The sequence below is a fragment of the Sphaeramia orbicularis genome, chromosome 14 (assembly GCF_902148855.1).
Source record: "Sphaeramia orbicularis chromosome 14, fSphaOr1.1, whole genome shotgun sequence".
NCBI classification, from domain to species: domain Eukaryota; kingdom Metazoa; phylum Chordata; class Actinopteri; order Kurtiformes; family Apogonidae; genus Sphaeramia; species Sphaeramia orbicularis.
The window spans coordinates 4,590,057-4,604,447 of record NC_043970.1 but is presented as its reverse complement, the minus strand read 5'-3'; the positions used below and the strand labels follow the sequence as shown (position 1 = coordinate 4,604,447).

The 14,391-nt window shown below is 40.6% G+C and overlaps 2 long non-coding RNA genes across 2 annotated transcripts; both read left to right on the top strand.

Annotated features, from left to right (window-relative positions):
* The first annotated feature begins 3,644 nt into the window (after nt 1–3,644).
* LOC115433580 (uncharacterized) lies at nt 3,645–4,752 on the top strand. The gene is made up of 3 exons (XR_003937384.1): nt 3,645–3,700; nt 3,770–4,075; nt 4,584–4,752. It is a non-coding gene; the product is annotated as an uncharacterized LOC115433580 (long non-coding RNA).
* A 96-nt stretch (nt 4,753–4,848) lies between these two features.
* On the top strand, nt 4,849–10,091 carry LOC115433582 (uncharacterized). Its single transcript, XR_003937386.1, has 3 exons — nt 4,849–4,904; nt 7,833–7,918; nt 9,548–10,091. It is a non-coding gene; the product is annotated as an uncharacterized LOC115433582 (long non-coding RNA).
* The last annotated feature ends 4,300 nt before the right edge of the window (nt 10,092–14,391 follow it).

Here is a 14,391-nt window from a genome sequence, read left to right as displayed (position 1 = left end):
TTCCTGTTTGGTTCCTAATGTGGACATGTTTGACTTCTAATCAGAATATTGTCCTGTTTTCATGGCTGTCCTTTGTGTTTTTCCTGCAGGGCTCCTGTCTGAAAACAACAACACTTCAACAGGTAAGAAATGCATAAAGGAGGGATGTGAAATGGGTTGAAGCTGAACATCCTGGTTCAGGTGGTTTTCATCTGAACAAACTGGAGCCAATGCAGAGGATTCAGGAAGGATGGGTTTACAGAAGCTCCACTGAGCACGCTCAGCTCCTGTTCCTGACATTTGGACAAGTGTGGCTTTAAAGATCCACAAGTGAAGGAAACACTGACAAACAGGAGCAGACTGAGCCATTCAATTCACTGACTGAATGAATGAGGGATGGACTGATTCAGTTTTTACACAGAAAATATGTCGGTTAGACTGAAAACACTGTTCGCACATGGAAACCATATGTGGTCAATAATCCAGTCGATGTGGTCCAGATGGTATGTTGTGGTTCTGGACTGGGCTCTGACTGGTCTGTCTTATTTCTACACAGAGTCTTTCCAGTTCAGGTTGGTGGGAGGAGCCAGTCGTTGCCATGGTGATCTGGAGATGAAGCGACAGGATGAAAACTGGAAACCAGTGGATGGGTATTACTGGTACAGGAAGTTAGGAAACAGAGTTTGTGCAGAACTGGACTGTGGATCTGCAGTTTCAGTGAGAGAAAGACATCGGTTTTCATTAATGGATTCTTGGAGGGTCAGATTAGACTGTGAGGAACCTGAACTGAGTGACTGTTTTAAACCTGATACACATCTCTATTTAACACTGGAGCTTAATTGTTCAGGTAAGAGCATTAACACTGAACCCTAACCCTTACACTGTCACTATGGGCTCCAGACTCTGTGGACTCTCAGATCCTGGTTGGTCCACAACTTCAACTCAGATTTAATGTGAACTCACACAAACTGATCAATACAATCAATCAATCAACAATATCCATGTCCACGAACCAACAGCTGATTGAACATCATGTCACACAGAAGAAAGAAACACTAACACATATGAATGTGAGTCGACTAGTCCAATAAAATCCACTTTATAGTCCAACCCCCACATCTCTGTCTACTCCAGTCCATTAGAGTCCCTCAGGGTGTATTCACACCTACTTCATTTGGTCCGTTTAAAATGGACCGGAGTTCGTTTTCCTGGAAAGTCCGGACTTTTTTTTAGGTGTGAATACAAATATGCAAACTCTGATTCGAGTCAAACAAGCAGACCGAGACCACCCCCAGTTCCAAATGGACACTGGGCCGGTTCACTTCTGGTGTGAATATAACTGGCCTCAAGCCGAAACAAACCAAAGAATCTTGCGCCTTTTTGTGCATGACAGGCCCCCATTGCGGCTGGAAGTAGCCGAGGTTCACGGGTAGTCAGAGCTAATAGCAGCAGCCATGGAAAGACTTAGAGCAATGAGGAGATTGAATGTTTTATTGACATTTGGTCAGATGCCCACATTATCAGACTGGCTCTTAATAAGCTGTTGTTGACAGTTAACATTATTTTTGTAAATTTGTATCTGTAAAAATAGAATACGTATTCCGAAAATGATAACTGTATGTAGGACCTCCACATCTGTTTTCATCAACACTGGCCATCGCCGATTCACCCCGCCCCCGTAATGGGAATGCAATCCGTCCCAAATGAAAAAAATAAAGTCCGCATTCAATCCGAATCAAATACACGTACCAAAGGACTTTTCAGGTGTGAATACACCCTTAGAGTCCACTTCAGACTCCAGCAGACTCTAGTTTGATTCCAGTCTTCTTCCATCTGTGTCCACAGACTCTGTCAAACTGGTCCATGGGTCCAGTGTGTGTTCAGGCAGACTGGAGATCCGGTCTACCCAGTCCAGGTCCTGGTCCCCAGTGTGTGAAGGACACTTGGACCTTCATGGTGCCCAGGTGGTCTGTAGGGAGCTGGGCTGTGGGGCTCCTGAGCTCCTCCAGGGGGCGCTCTGTGGAGCAGCGGAGGCTCCTGCGGTGCAGACGTTCCAGTGTGAAGGCCATGAGTCTGCTCTGCTGGACTGTGGAAGCTCAGAGTCACAGACCTGCTCATCTGGAACAGCTGTGGACCTTACCTGCACAGGTGGAGCTTTGATTGACAGCAGCTTCAATCAGTTCACTCACTTTGATCTCATTTATCTTTCATTTGTATTTTATCAGATCTTGATGATGTCAGACTGATGGGAGGAGCCAGTCGCTGTAACGGTGAAGTACAGATCAAACATCATGGAGAATGGAGATACATTGAATACGGAGCTTACTATGACCGTTGGACCCTGAAGGCAGCAGATGTCATATGTCGTCGACTGGACTGTGGATCTGCTGTTTCTGGTAGAGAATCTAAATCATCTGGTGATAAGTGGTCCATCAGCTCCTACTGTCTTCTCTCTACATCTACACTGATGGACTGTGTGAAAAGAGATCCTATATACTCTGGCTACACCTTGTTCCTCAACTGTTCAGGTAAGTCTACTGATGATGGTCCTGATTCTGTCAGAGTTCTTCCATGAGTCCATTCAGGTGTGTTTTATCTGAGCTGTGTCAAACCAAACCAAGTCAGACCAGGTCCACACATTGGACAGCTGGACTGGAACATCAAACACATGCAGCTGAATTCAGTTCCAGTCCATGAATGTGGTCACATGACTCTGCTTTCCAACAGGCTGTTGAACAGCTCAGAAGGACTTTGTGTTGGTCCATGTGCTCTTTTTCCAGCTCTATGTGGGTCTGCTGGACTCTGAGGACACCATGAAAACATCACTGACACTAAACTATCTCCTTAAATGCAGATGTTTGACATGAGCCACATGTTTCCAGTTGTCTGAGATGAACCAGTGCACAGGTCACTGATCAAACACACTGTATTATGGTGCATTCACTGACCACTGGGATTGTGTGTGTGCATCAAACCCACTGCCTTTGAACAGACCCCACTCACACATATTGAATGTTCAGTCTGACTTCAGAATGACTGTGTCTCCACCAGCGCTGACGTTAAACTAACTCTAACCTGTGACTGAAGATCCACAGAGTGGACCTGAGGCCTGTTTGAGTCCAGTCTGAATGTAGACAGCGCCCTCTGTTGGAATCCAGTTCAACAACAGCACACACTCACTGTGTCCTTCAGCTCCACATTCAACACTAAAGGGCCTTTTATTGGTGTGTTCTTTGTTCTGCTGTTTTCTTTGAGGACGTTGTGTCTCTGGTTGAACTGGTCCATGAGTCCTATTTAGTTCCTGTGTCACTAATGACTGACAGGAGGCTTTGAAAGAGTCCACCCTCACACTCCCGTCTGTCCAGGGGCTTTTGTGTCTTTAAACATGTCTCTGTGTGTTGTTGTGTGTCCACAGACTCTGTCAGACTGGTCCATGGTTCCAGTCTGTGTTCAGGCAGACTGGAGGTCCGGTCCAACCAGTCCTGGTCCTCAGTGTGTGAGGAGGATTTGGACCTTAATGACACCCAGGTGGTCTGTAGGGAGCTGGGCTGTGGGGCTCCTGGGCTCCTCCAGGGGGCGCTCTATGGCGAGGGGGAGGCTTCAGTCTGGACCAGTGAGCTCCAGTGTGAAGGCAATGAGTCTGCTGTCCTGGACTGTCAAAGGTCCAGCCCAGCTGGGAAGACCTGCTCACCTGGAACAGCTGCTGGACTCACCTGTTCAGGTACCAAGGGGGCGTGGCTTTCATATGACAGTGTGTTTCTTTGACTCATGTCTTTGTGTCTCTGCTCAGATCCAGGTGGTGTCAGGTTGGTGGGACAGCCGAGCCGCTGTGCTGGTACTTTGGAGATCCAACAGCAGGGACAGTGGAGACCAGTAGAAGACCACTATAAACTCTGGGACCTGAAGTCTGGATCTGCTGTGTGTCAGTATCTGGACTGTGGATCAGCTGTTTCAGTCAACAGAACAGATGATTCTCCTCGAAGATTTGTGTGGTTTGTCTCAGTTCCTTGTGTAAAGCTGACATCTGGACTGAGGGACTGTGTTGAACGGCATGATTACTATTATGACTCATCTGCTGTGGACGTGGTGTGTTCAGGTACAAATGGACACAAACTGTGTCTGAACTGAATTCTCAGTGACCAGATGGTTCTGACTCTGACATTTATATTCACATCGAATGAATCTTTTCATTTCATCAGTTGATTATTTTGTCTCAGTTCATTGTTTTTTCTGTAAAATGTGTTAAATATTGACCTTTGACCTTTGTAACATCCAGATCCCAAATGAACGTCTTCATTTGGACCAGATGAGGCTGAAAACACAAACATATTTCACATTAGTCTCATTTAGGACAAAAGGACCAAATGTTGACATGTGAGACTCTAAAACCACCACATGTCTGTCATTTTTTACCCATAATGCCTTTGAAGGTCAGCTGTGGTCTAAATGACAGACTCCTCCATGTTTTCATTGGTCAGTATTCATCCCATCCCAAACTCCTGTGGATCAGATCCATCTGTGTCTCTGAGGAGGATGGATTCTCTGACTGCTTGTTTGTGCTCATGTGTGCTGCTTGGTCCAATCATGTCTCTGTGTGTGGACAGATCTGCTGCCTCAGCCCAACATCTCCCTGTCTGACGGGGTCTTTGGGGTCTACCAGCAGGGGTTCTGGGTGCTCGTCGGCTCCAACTTCACCATCACATGCTCTGTCCAACCACAGTACCCAGGAGGCTCCTTCCAGCTGATTTCTGACACCAAGAAGCCGCTGAACCTCACCCTGCCGGCTGTCAATCACTCCGCCCACTTCCTGTTGTCTTCCATGGGCTACGCCCACCGAGGGAACTACACATGTGTTTATCACGTGGACGTTTATAACCACAGCTTCTCATCATCTCAGAGCCCCGCCCTCTATCTCACTGTCGGAGGTAACACCAGGACAAACACACACAAAACACCCACAATGCATCAGTAACAGTCACATGACCATGTTCCACAACGTTCCCAGTGAGCAGAGTGAACAGGTGTGAGCAGAACCACGTTGGTAGAACTGAGATCAGGTAAAGCCGGTCCAGTTGAACCTGTCAGAGACTGGGCTGAACCAACAAACACTCCTTTAATCTGAGCTCAGTTCAAAGCACAGTTGAGTTTAAACCCAGGTTTAAACCCAGTCCATCCAGTTGAATGTGAAGCCCAGTTAGTGTCCACAGTTCAAGGTGCATCTGTACGTGTGTGTGTGGTCCACATGTCCAGGGTCTAGAGGGGGTCCACTGGTATCAGTCAGTCTATGAGCTGCAGCAGATGGAGGTCTGGACCAACACAGTTGGACACATGGTGTCAAATCTGTCCAATAGGACGAGTCCACTTCAACAACATCAACCAACACTTTGAATTCAACTGTCTGCCTCATTTTCAAACTCTTCTTTAAACCCACCTCTGTTCTTTGGCTTTTCACACCGCGTAGGTTGTTGATTGATGTGCACGGATATTTGATCTGGGGTGGACAGTTTATTGATTTAGGATGTTTCACTGTGTTTTTATCTTAGTATCTGATCTTCTTATTGTGTTTCTTTTACTGTACAGCGCTGTGGAAACTTTTGTGTTTATTTAACCCATAAAGACCCAGTGTTACTGTAGTGGCACTTCCAGAATATGGTTTTCTATGTATTTAAGTTTTCTTCAATGATTTTTCACAATTTATTATGACATAATCCTCTGTATTTTGTGTTTTTCAGTGAACATCAGGTATTTTCCTATATTTAGTTTATTGATCATATAGATGTTCATAAAAGCTCAGATTAAAGTTGAGGGTTTTTATGTCAGAAACAGAGAAAACTGAAGAAAAAGTGACTTTTTCTGCAAAATATGAACATAAACCCAGTGTGTCCATCCACTGTCATTGATCCAACTCCATGGGTTTTACTGAGGAATCAATATTGTAGAAGATGAAGGTGTTTCCACGGTAACTATGGAACCTCTGAACGTCCAAATGGGTCATATCTGATGATCATGAAAAGATGAAGAACTGTATTTTACACCAATTATTGACATGGATGGTTAGGATTAGTGGATCAACAGGTATTAAACAGTTTAGTTCAGTAGATGGTTTTGGTCGTCAGTGGACGTTTGGGTCTTTAAGGGTTAAATTTGTTCTTTATCAATAAAAATGGATTGGGCTGAACTTCAGCTCAGAACTCAACTCATAGTTTCAACAAACAAGTTCGACTCCAACCTGTCAATCAAGGTGGTTTTGACAGAAGTGAGAGAAAATGGAGAAATAAAACAGCAGTTTGTAAAAATAAGAGTGTGAGTGGAAAGGACATGAAAGCTGGTAAATGATCAGATGAAAACATGTTGGAACACAGATGTGAAACAGTGAAAGTTGAGTTTCTAATGGATCAGTCTTTTTTTGAGGCTTTTACAGACGTATATTTGCACTGGAGTTCCAGACGGTAAACACTAAACTAACTATAAAAATAGATCACATACATATCAGATTTAGGACCACATATGAAAGTGGTTTGGGTCAGATTAGTGCTGTTCAAACTGTCTTTAACAGATCAGATCCAGGTCACATATGGGCAGATAAATGGGATTTGGGCCTCGTTTACCTGCATCTGAACGGAGCCTCAGACACAAATGTGACTTCAGTCTGAACTCAGACTCAGAATCCCACTGAGCTCAGCACAAACATCCTCAGGATGAAAGTATGTCCCATTGGTGCAGGTTTTCTGCAGACTGAATACACTGGGCTACAATTATGACCCCGCCCCCCAAAGGGGAGGGAAAGGCTATTGTTTTTGGTCCAGTTTGTTTGTTTGTTTGTTTGTTTGTTTACACTTTAGCAGCAAAGCTACTGTTTGAATTCAGTCCTAATTGGGTTTATAGATTACCAGTGACCCAGAATAGATGTGATTACGTTTTGGGAAAAGTAGGTCAAAGCTCACATTTTTTAATTAATTTTTTAAATCTTTTTTTTCCCATTTATTTATAATGGGTGAAAGTTTAAATGTCTATAAAAACATAGTTTTGTTTTAATTTACTTCAAACTTGGCTCATATATAGAGGCTTTTGTTCTCCGTCACTCTGACATAAACCTAAGGCTTATGTATTTTTTCACATTTTGGGTAAATTATTTTCATTTTCCCTCATTTCTCTAACATTGTGCTACTCCACCGTTGCAAAGGATCAGGAAACCAGTAAAAAAAAAAAAAAATTAAAAAAGCATCCATCAAAAATTCATCATTTCTAATAAACTTATTGTGAGAAACAAATGAAGTTGTTCAAATAAATGTATGTGATTAAAGTTGCTGTGGGTTAAATGTTGAGCTCTGGGGGTGAAGGTTCGAGTCTGTGACCTTGAAATAATATCCAGGAAATAACATCAAAACAGCCAAAAGTCCTGAAAACATACTGTGCATTTATTTATTCAACTTCATGAACATTATCACGACACAAGGATGTAGAATAAGCTCCAATAGGTGCGAAGGGGCGGGGTTTGTTGGGCCTGACACCACTGGGTTAGAAATGATCTGCCTCAGATTAAATGTGTTCAATGTTCCAGATTTGAATCAGATTAATTGTTAAACTAATGACCACAGTGTTGGTTTGCTGCTGTTTTCCAGGTATATGATGGTGTGTTCTAACACATATATGTTGTTTTGTGTCCATTTATCCAATAGATGTGTAAATGTTCCACTGATAGAACCTGTCCAGTCCATGTATTGTCATGTGCAGACTGTTTGAAGTCGATCTGACACTAATATTCCTTTGGACTTAAACCCATTCTCTGGTTAATTTTCCATTTTCCCATTTGGAGCCCAGACTTGATGGTTGTTGTTGTTGTTGTGTTTCAGACTTGGTGACAAATCTGATCATCAGGGTGGTGCTGGTCCACTTCCTCCTGATCATGGGGACCATCTCCCTCTACTTCTACTGTCGGGTCAGTTCACAGCTTTATTCAAACCAGCAAAGTTTATTTCTACAGCACCTTTCACAGACAAGACAAGTCACAAAGTGCTTCACAAAAGAGAATAAAATACAATAAGAACACAAATAAAATTACAGTCATAAAAGGTCTAAATTTACAATAATAAGTTGGTCATACAACAATTCTTTATCTACTGCCGTTCAAATACATGGAGAAACAAGTGAGTTTGGAGCAGTGGTTCTTAACCTTGTTGGAGGTACTGAACCCCACCAGTTTCATATGCACATTCACCGAACCCTTCTTTATTAAAAAATAAAATATGATTTTTTTCAAATTCAAAAAATTCAAAAAATGTAAACAAACGCTACACATGGCTGCCTCCATGGTTAACAGGAAGTAGCAAAAGTCATAACAACAATGTGGAAAATACTCAAATAATTCATCGTCAGACAAGTGGAAGAGATTATAAACACTTCCGGATGTGTTGAAGTGCTATAAGAGAAAGAGTCTCCGAAGTCGTTTGTTTACATACACGGACCTAGCCCGACACACACACCCAACTAATGAGTCGAGTGTGTGTCTTGACCTCCGCCGAACCCCTGAGACTGACTCACCGAACCCCTAGGGTTCGATCGAACCCAGGTTAAGAACCACTGGTTTGGAGTTTTGTGTGTTTATTCAACACACTAACACACTTCAATGCTGACATGGGACGCTTCTGCCAAACTGGGTTTACCTCCAATATTTGTCACATATGTTTCTACATGTTTCAGAGGCTCATGGTGTGGAGAAGACAATCACAGAATAACGGCCGATAATGTAATAACAGCCGATAACATTGTAAAAGTCCTGAACTGATAACGTAATAACTTATTACATTATTGGCCAGGTAAAAAAAAAAATCTCTGCAAATGTAATAACTGAGCCAATAATGTAATAATATATGAATATAACTGTATTTAAGTTTCATTTATTAGATAGAACCGTGATAAAATCACAGAGAGAGAGAGAGTGAGAGGGAAAGAGAGAGAGAGGGAGATTTGATCACAGTTCTAATAAATGAAACTTAAATACAGTTATATTCATATATTATTACGTTATTGGCTCAGTTATTACATTTGCAAAGATTTTTTTTTTTTTACCTGGCCAGTAATGTAGTAAGTTATTACATTATCGGTTCAGGGCTTTTATAATGTTATCGGCCATGATTACATTATCAGCCATTCTTCCGTTCTTGGCTTCTACATGGTGCTTTTCCACCGTCAAACAACAATGACCTTCATGTGTGTGTTTCATGGTTTTACTGTGGACAATTTTCATCTGGAAAATGTCCACACAGATGAGATCACATGACTCAGGTGATGTGATGGTCTAAAGCTCCAACCTGGAAGGACTGAGGATGGGAACTCCAGTCTGTGGAGTCCAAGTCCTGGATTTAGTAAATCCACCTCCTGTCTGCTCCAGTCCACCAGGAAAAGTCCCAGACAAACACTGAGACTGAACGTCTGTGTGCTTTCAGAGCCGTCCCATGTCAGCATTATTTCACTGATCAGGTGGATTTCTTCAGTGACTGAATGGACTTTACATGGACTCACACACACAAGTGACACCAGCACATGATGGATGACATGTTTGTTCCAGGCCAGTAGGGGGCGCTGCAGACTGAAGGCATGCAACACAGGATGAGATGCACCACCACAGCAACCACCACGACCACAGCAACGTCAACGTCTACATCCACGTCCATCCTGCAGAATAGTTGTGTGTGTTGTTTGTGTCCCAGTCCCAGTTCTTTTCCTGGAGTCCTGGTCCGGTCTGAATGTTCAGTGTGTTTGTGTTTCAGTGGTTCTGGTTCTTCTTGGACTTGGACTCAGACCTGTTCAGTCCTGACTCAAAGGACAGCAGAGGACCTGTTCAGCACTTTGATTCACGCTCACACATGAACTCTGCTCTGACAGCAGCTGCAAACACTTGGAAATCCTTCATATGGATGAATTCACCACTTTTCCTGGGCTGTTCCTGTAGTTTGAAACCAGAGTTCTACTAGAGTTTGGAGTTTTTATTCAGTCTGTCACTGTGCTTTTATGTCTTTATGTCATTCTACGTGTTTGTGAGTTTGTCGTGTTTTTCTGTGTCAGTATCATCAGGGCCAGTTCTAACAATTTTGGCGCCCTAGACAAGACATGACCCCCCCCCCCCCCCAGATACACACACACATGCATGCACGCACACTCACTCACACACACACACACACACACACACACACACACACACACACACATATATATATATATATATATATATATATATATATATATATATGTATATATGTACATATATATATGGGGGGAGGGGTCATGAAGAGGAGATGCGCGAAGCAGCCAGCAGTAAACCAGATAGAATCATATATAAACCAGATAGAAACATATATAAAAAAGCTTAGCAGCAGTAAACCAGACAGAAACATATATAAACCAGCTTAGCAGTAGTAAAAAAGATAGCAACATATATAAACCAGATAGAAACATATATAAATCAGATAGAAACATATATAAACCAGATAGAAACATATATAAATCAGATAGAAACATATATAAACCAGATAGAAACATATATAAACCAGCTAGGAGGGAACATTCCCACATGTTTGGCAAACATTCCCTATAAGTTGTGTTCAGGGTTTCAAGAAAACATTGTCATTAAATATTAAAAGAACATTTTAAGAATGTTTCTCATTTAATATAATGTTCCTATAATGTTAACTGTTAACAGAGGAATAACGTTTTAGGTCCAGGATTCTGTGGATGTTTTGGGGATATTCTTTAGGAAACAGATTCTAGAATGTTCTACTATAAAACGTTCCTACAATGTTAACTGGTAACAAATGAAGAACACTCTCCTAACAACATTCAAAAAATGTTTTAAGGATATAATTTAGGCCTCAGATTACAGGACATTTTTTTTATGACAGTTTCCCACAATGTTACATGATATCAAAGAGAGAACATTCTGAAAGCAACATTTGGAAAATGATTTGGAGATATTATTAAGGCCTCGGATTATAGAATTTTTTTTTCCAGAATGTTCCTATGATGTGATATGTGAACAAAGGTAGAACATGTTGCCTGTAACATTCTGAGGAGGTTTTGGGGACACTGTTTAGGGAACAGATTAATTAATGTATTAATTAATGTAACATGATAACATAGTTAGAACATTCTCAAAGGTACATTTGGAAAATTTTTTCAGGATCTTATTAAGGCCTTTGAATACAAAACATTTTTTATTAAACATTTTCTACAAAGTTACATGGCAACAGAGGAAGAACATTCTGAAAGAAATATTTGGAAAATGATTTTGGAATGTTAGACAGCAGAACCAACCCATAAAGATGGAAGACGCTAAACAGCGTTGGCTCTCTGGTTGGAAATATTAGTACAAAAAACCCCAAGGATGAATAGTTGTATACAGTTGTTTTGTTGAAAGTGCTGAAGGTGTTTAATAAACACATCAAGTGCAGAAATATTTCCTTCTTTCTTGAGTCTCCTTGCTCATGCAAAATGAAACGTAATTAATATAGATTGAAAATGAATGATATTTAATCCTGATCATTTAAAATTATTCCACAGCAACCCTGTGATTAATCTGATTAAAAAGTTTAATCGTTTGACTGCACTAACTAAAATACAAATCAGCGGAAAAGAATATGTACAATATAAACATAACGCAATAATTAGATGCAATGTAAAAGCAATGTCCACATTCATGTCATTATTTCAGTCCACTCTATGATATTGAGATGTCATTTCAGTCACTCCCTAATATAACATAGAGAAGGTCTTTTACCTGCTCTTTTGTAATATGATATAAAAAAAAAGACTCAGGTCTTTTACCTGCTCTTTTGTAAAGTGTCTTGAGATAACATTTGTTATGACTTGGAGCTATACAAATAAAGATTGATGGATTGATTTATATTTATTGTACTATTTGAATCAAAAGTGATTTTCTTGCAACAAATCTTAAGTAGCTAAAGTACAACTAAAAGTAAATTCTTCATATTTTTACATCTATATTTTACATAGAATATTTATTTATACTATGGGTTGACCAATTATAGACCTGGCTGATTTGGATCTGATATTCAGCATTTTCCTGATAATCAAAATCATGCTCTTTGTTTCGACTGATGATCAAATAAATGCATTACTTTGGCTCTGATGTATACGGAAGAGGATTAAGGCCTCAATATGTATGTATATTTTTATTATTATTCTGAGAAAAAAGTTAGAATTCTGAGATTAAAGTCAGAATTCTGAGATGAAAGACTTTAATCTCAGAATTTCTGAGTTTTCTCAGAATTCTGACTTTTTTCCTCAGAATAATAAAAAAAAAAATTACACCTTTTTTTTCAGTGACCCTAACCCTCTTCCATAGATGTGGCAACTGCAAAACATCTTTTAACTAAAGTCACCAAAAAAATGTGGTGAAGTATGAGATTTACCTGCAAAATGTATAAAGTAGAATACTCAAGTAGAGTACTGTACCTCAAAGATGTATTTAAGTACAGTTCTAAAGTAAATGTACTTATCACTGCAAATGACAGATGTATGCAAAATACAACAACATATTGAAAATAGGTTTGTTTGAGAGGCGTGCATTCTGAAATTCAAGTTTCAGCCTTGCACCAATCGCTAGCCGAGAAATGGCGATAACCTTTGACCCTGCCGCTGCCAGCCAATCACAGCCAGCAGGACACGGAAGGAGTCATTGTGAACGGTTTACTGAGATCTGCACCTGAGGTCAAGCACCAGAAGAGGACAGAGGACATAAAGGAATGAGATACAGTGGATTCACCACAGAAGGACATGGTGGTTCAAAACGGTAAGGTTACAGGAACTGTTTGAAACTGATAACGTTACTCTGGCTGAAGCTACTTTGTTGACCACAAGCTAACGCTAGCCCCGTGTGTCGCTGTGCTTAACACCAGTAATGTCAAGCATGTGGTTAGAAGTTGCTGGGAAGCTGGGCACAAAATTCACTTTTTTATCCACCACTAAATGGAGAAATTAGTGATTGTTCATATTTTACTTGTCACGTAATAAATTAAGGTGTTTTTTAAGGATGAGGGAAGCATCTCTACCAGTCACTAGCTATTGTACCAGCATGTGGTGTTGTAAGTATCTGTGAGTTATCTGCGCCACATGCGTTTATTACTTACTGTTAATGTTAAGAGTGTTTTTTCTTCTGATTGAATCGAAGTAGTTAGTGTTAAGTGGTTATCTGAACGACAAACAATTGAAGCAACACTGACTAGGTGAATGGATATGGCATGCCGGTAGATTTAAGAATAAAGGCATCCTGCCGGTTTGGCAGCGGGAGAAGTTGAATCCCAATAATAAAGAACAGGAAGTGAACCCCAATGTTAAATATGACTTGAGCTCTTGTTTTGTTTCTGTGATGGTGTAAAGGCGTTATGTAATTATAGCCATTTAATTACTTCCTCTGTTTAGTTTATATTAGGTTGGTAATAATTAGAGCCTGACCGATATGGGAAATTTTGGGGCTGATACTGATATTGGGGGCTAAAAAAAGCCGATATCAATATATCGGCCGATATCCGATATTTGTTGATAACTGATATATTGGCCAATATATGAAATAAGAACATTGATCTACACAGTATATAATAATCTTATATTAGATAATTGTAATAACAGGTGGATTAACAGTTGCATAAATCTTTGTTTATGTCACAAAGATAATTTACACAACTTTCAAACGCTGTATAATAGTCTGATATTAGACTAGTCTATGACCTGTGGGGAACCACGGGTTGTAGATGTGGTAGTTTTTATGCTGGGGAGAGCGGACTTTTGAAAAAGATGTGAGACTATATTTTATAAGTTGTGATATAATAATTGTTTGGTAAATCATTTTTTTTTTTAAATGTAAGCGACACCTACCTTTAATGAGTCCAACTACAAAGCAAGCTATGCACGCACAAAAAAAAATTAGAACAAAAAATATTTCTTACCACAAAATTATGTTTTCCCGCACAAATTTGGATGTGTCTGCCTCACGGCACTACAACTTCCCATGTGGACTAAGGACTAAACTGAGCATGTGCAGAGTGAATTAGGTGAGTCCTAAGTCGTTCCTGATTGGAGCAATGGGCTCTATGCACAGCCCCACTACTTCCTGAACTTCAGGTGGCTCCTTTATTTCCTGTCTTTGATTATTGGACACACTGATTAATCCAGGTGTGTCTGCTACTTCTTGTTGTGACTACTGATTAATTAGGCACACCTGCATTAATCAGTGGGTCCAATAATCAAAGACAGGAAATAAAGGAGCCACCTGAGGCTCAGGAAGTAGTGGGGCTGTGCATAGAGCCCATTGCGAGTGTTACAACTGACCTGTGTTACAACTGTCCCCGGTCTCCCCTACACTATTAAAGCTATACCTACTGATGTGGCATTTCTCAC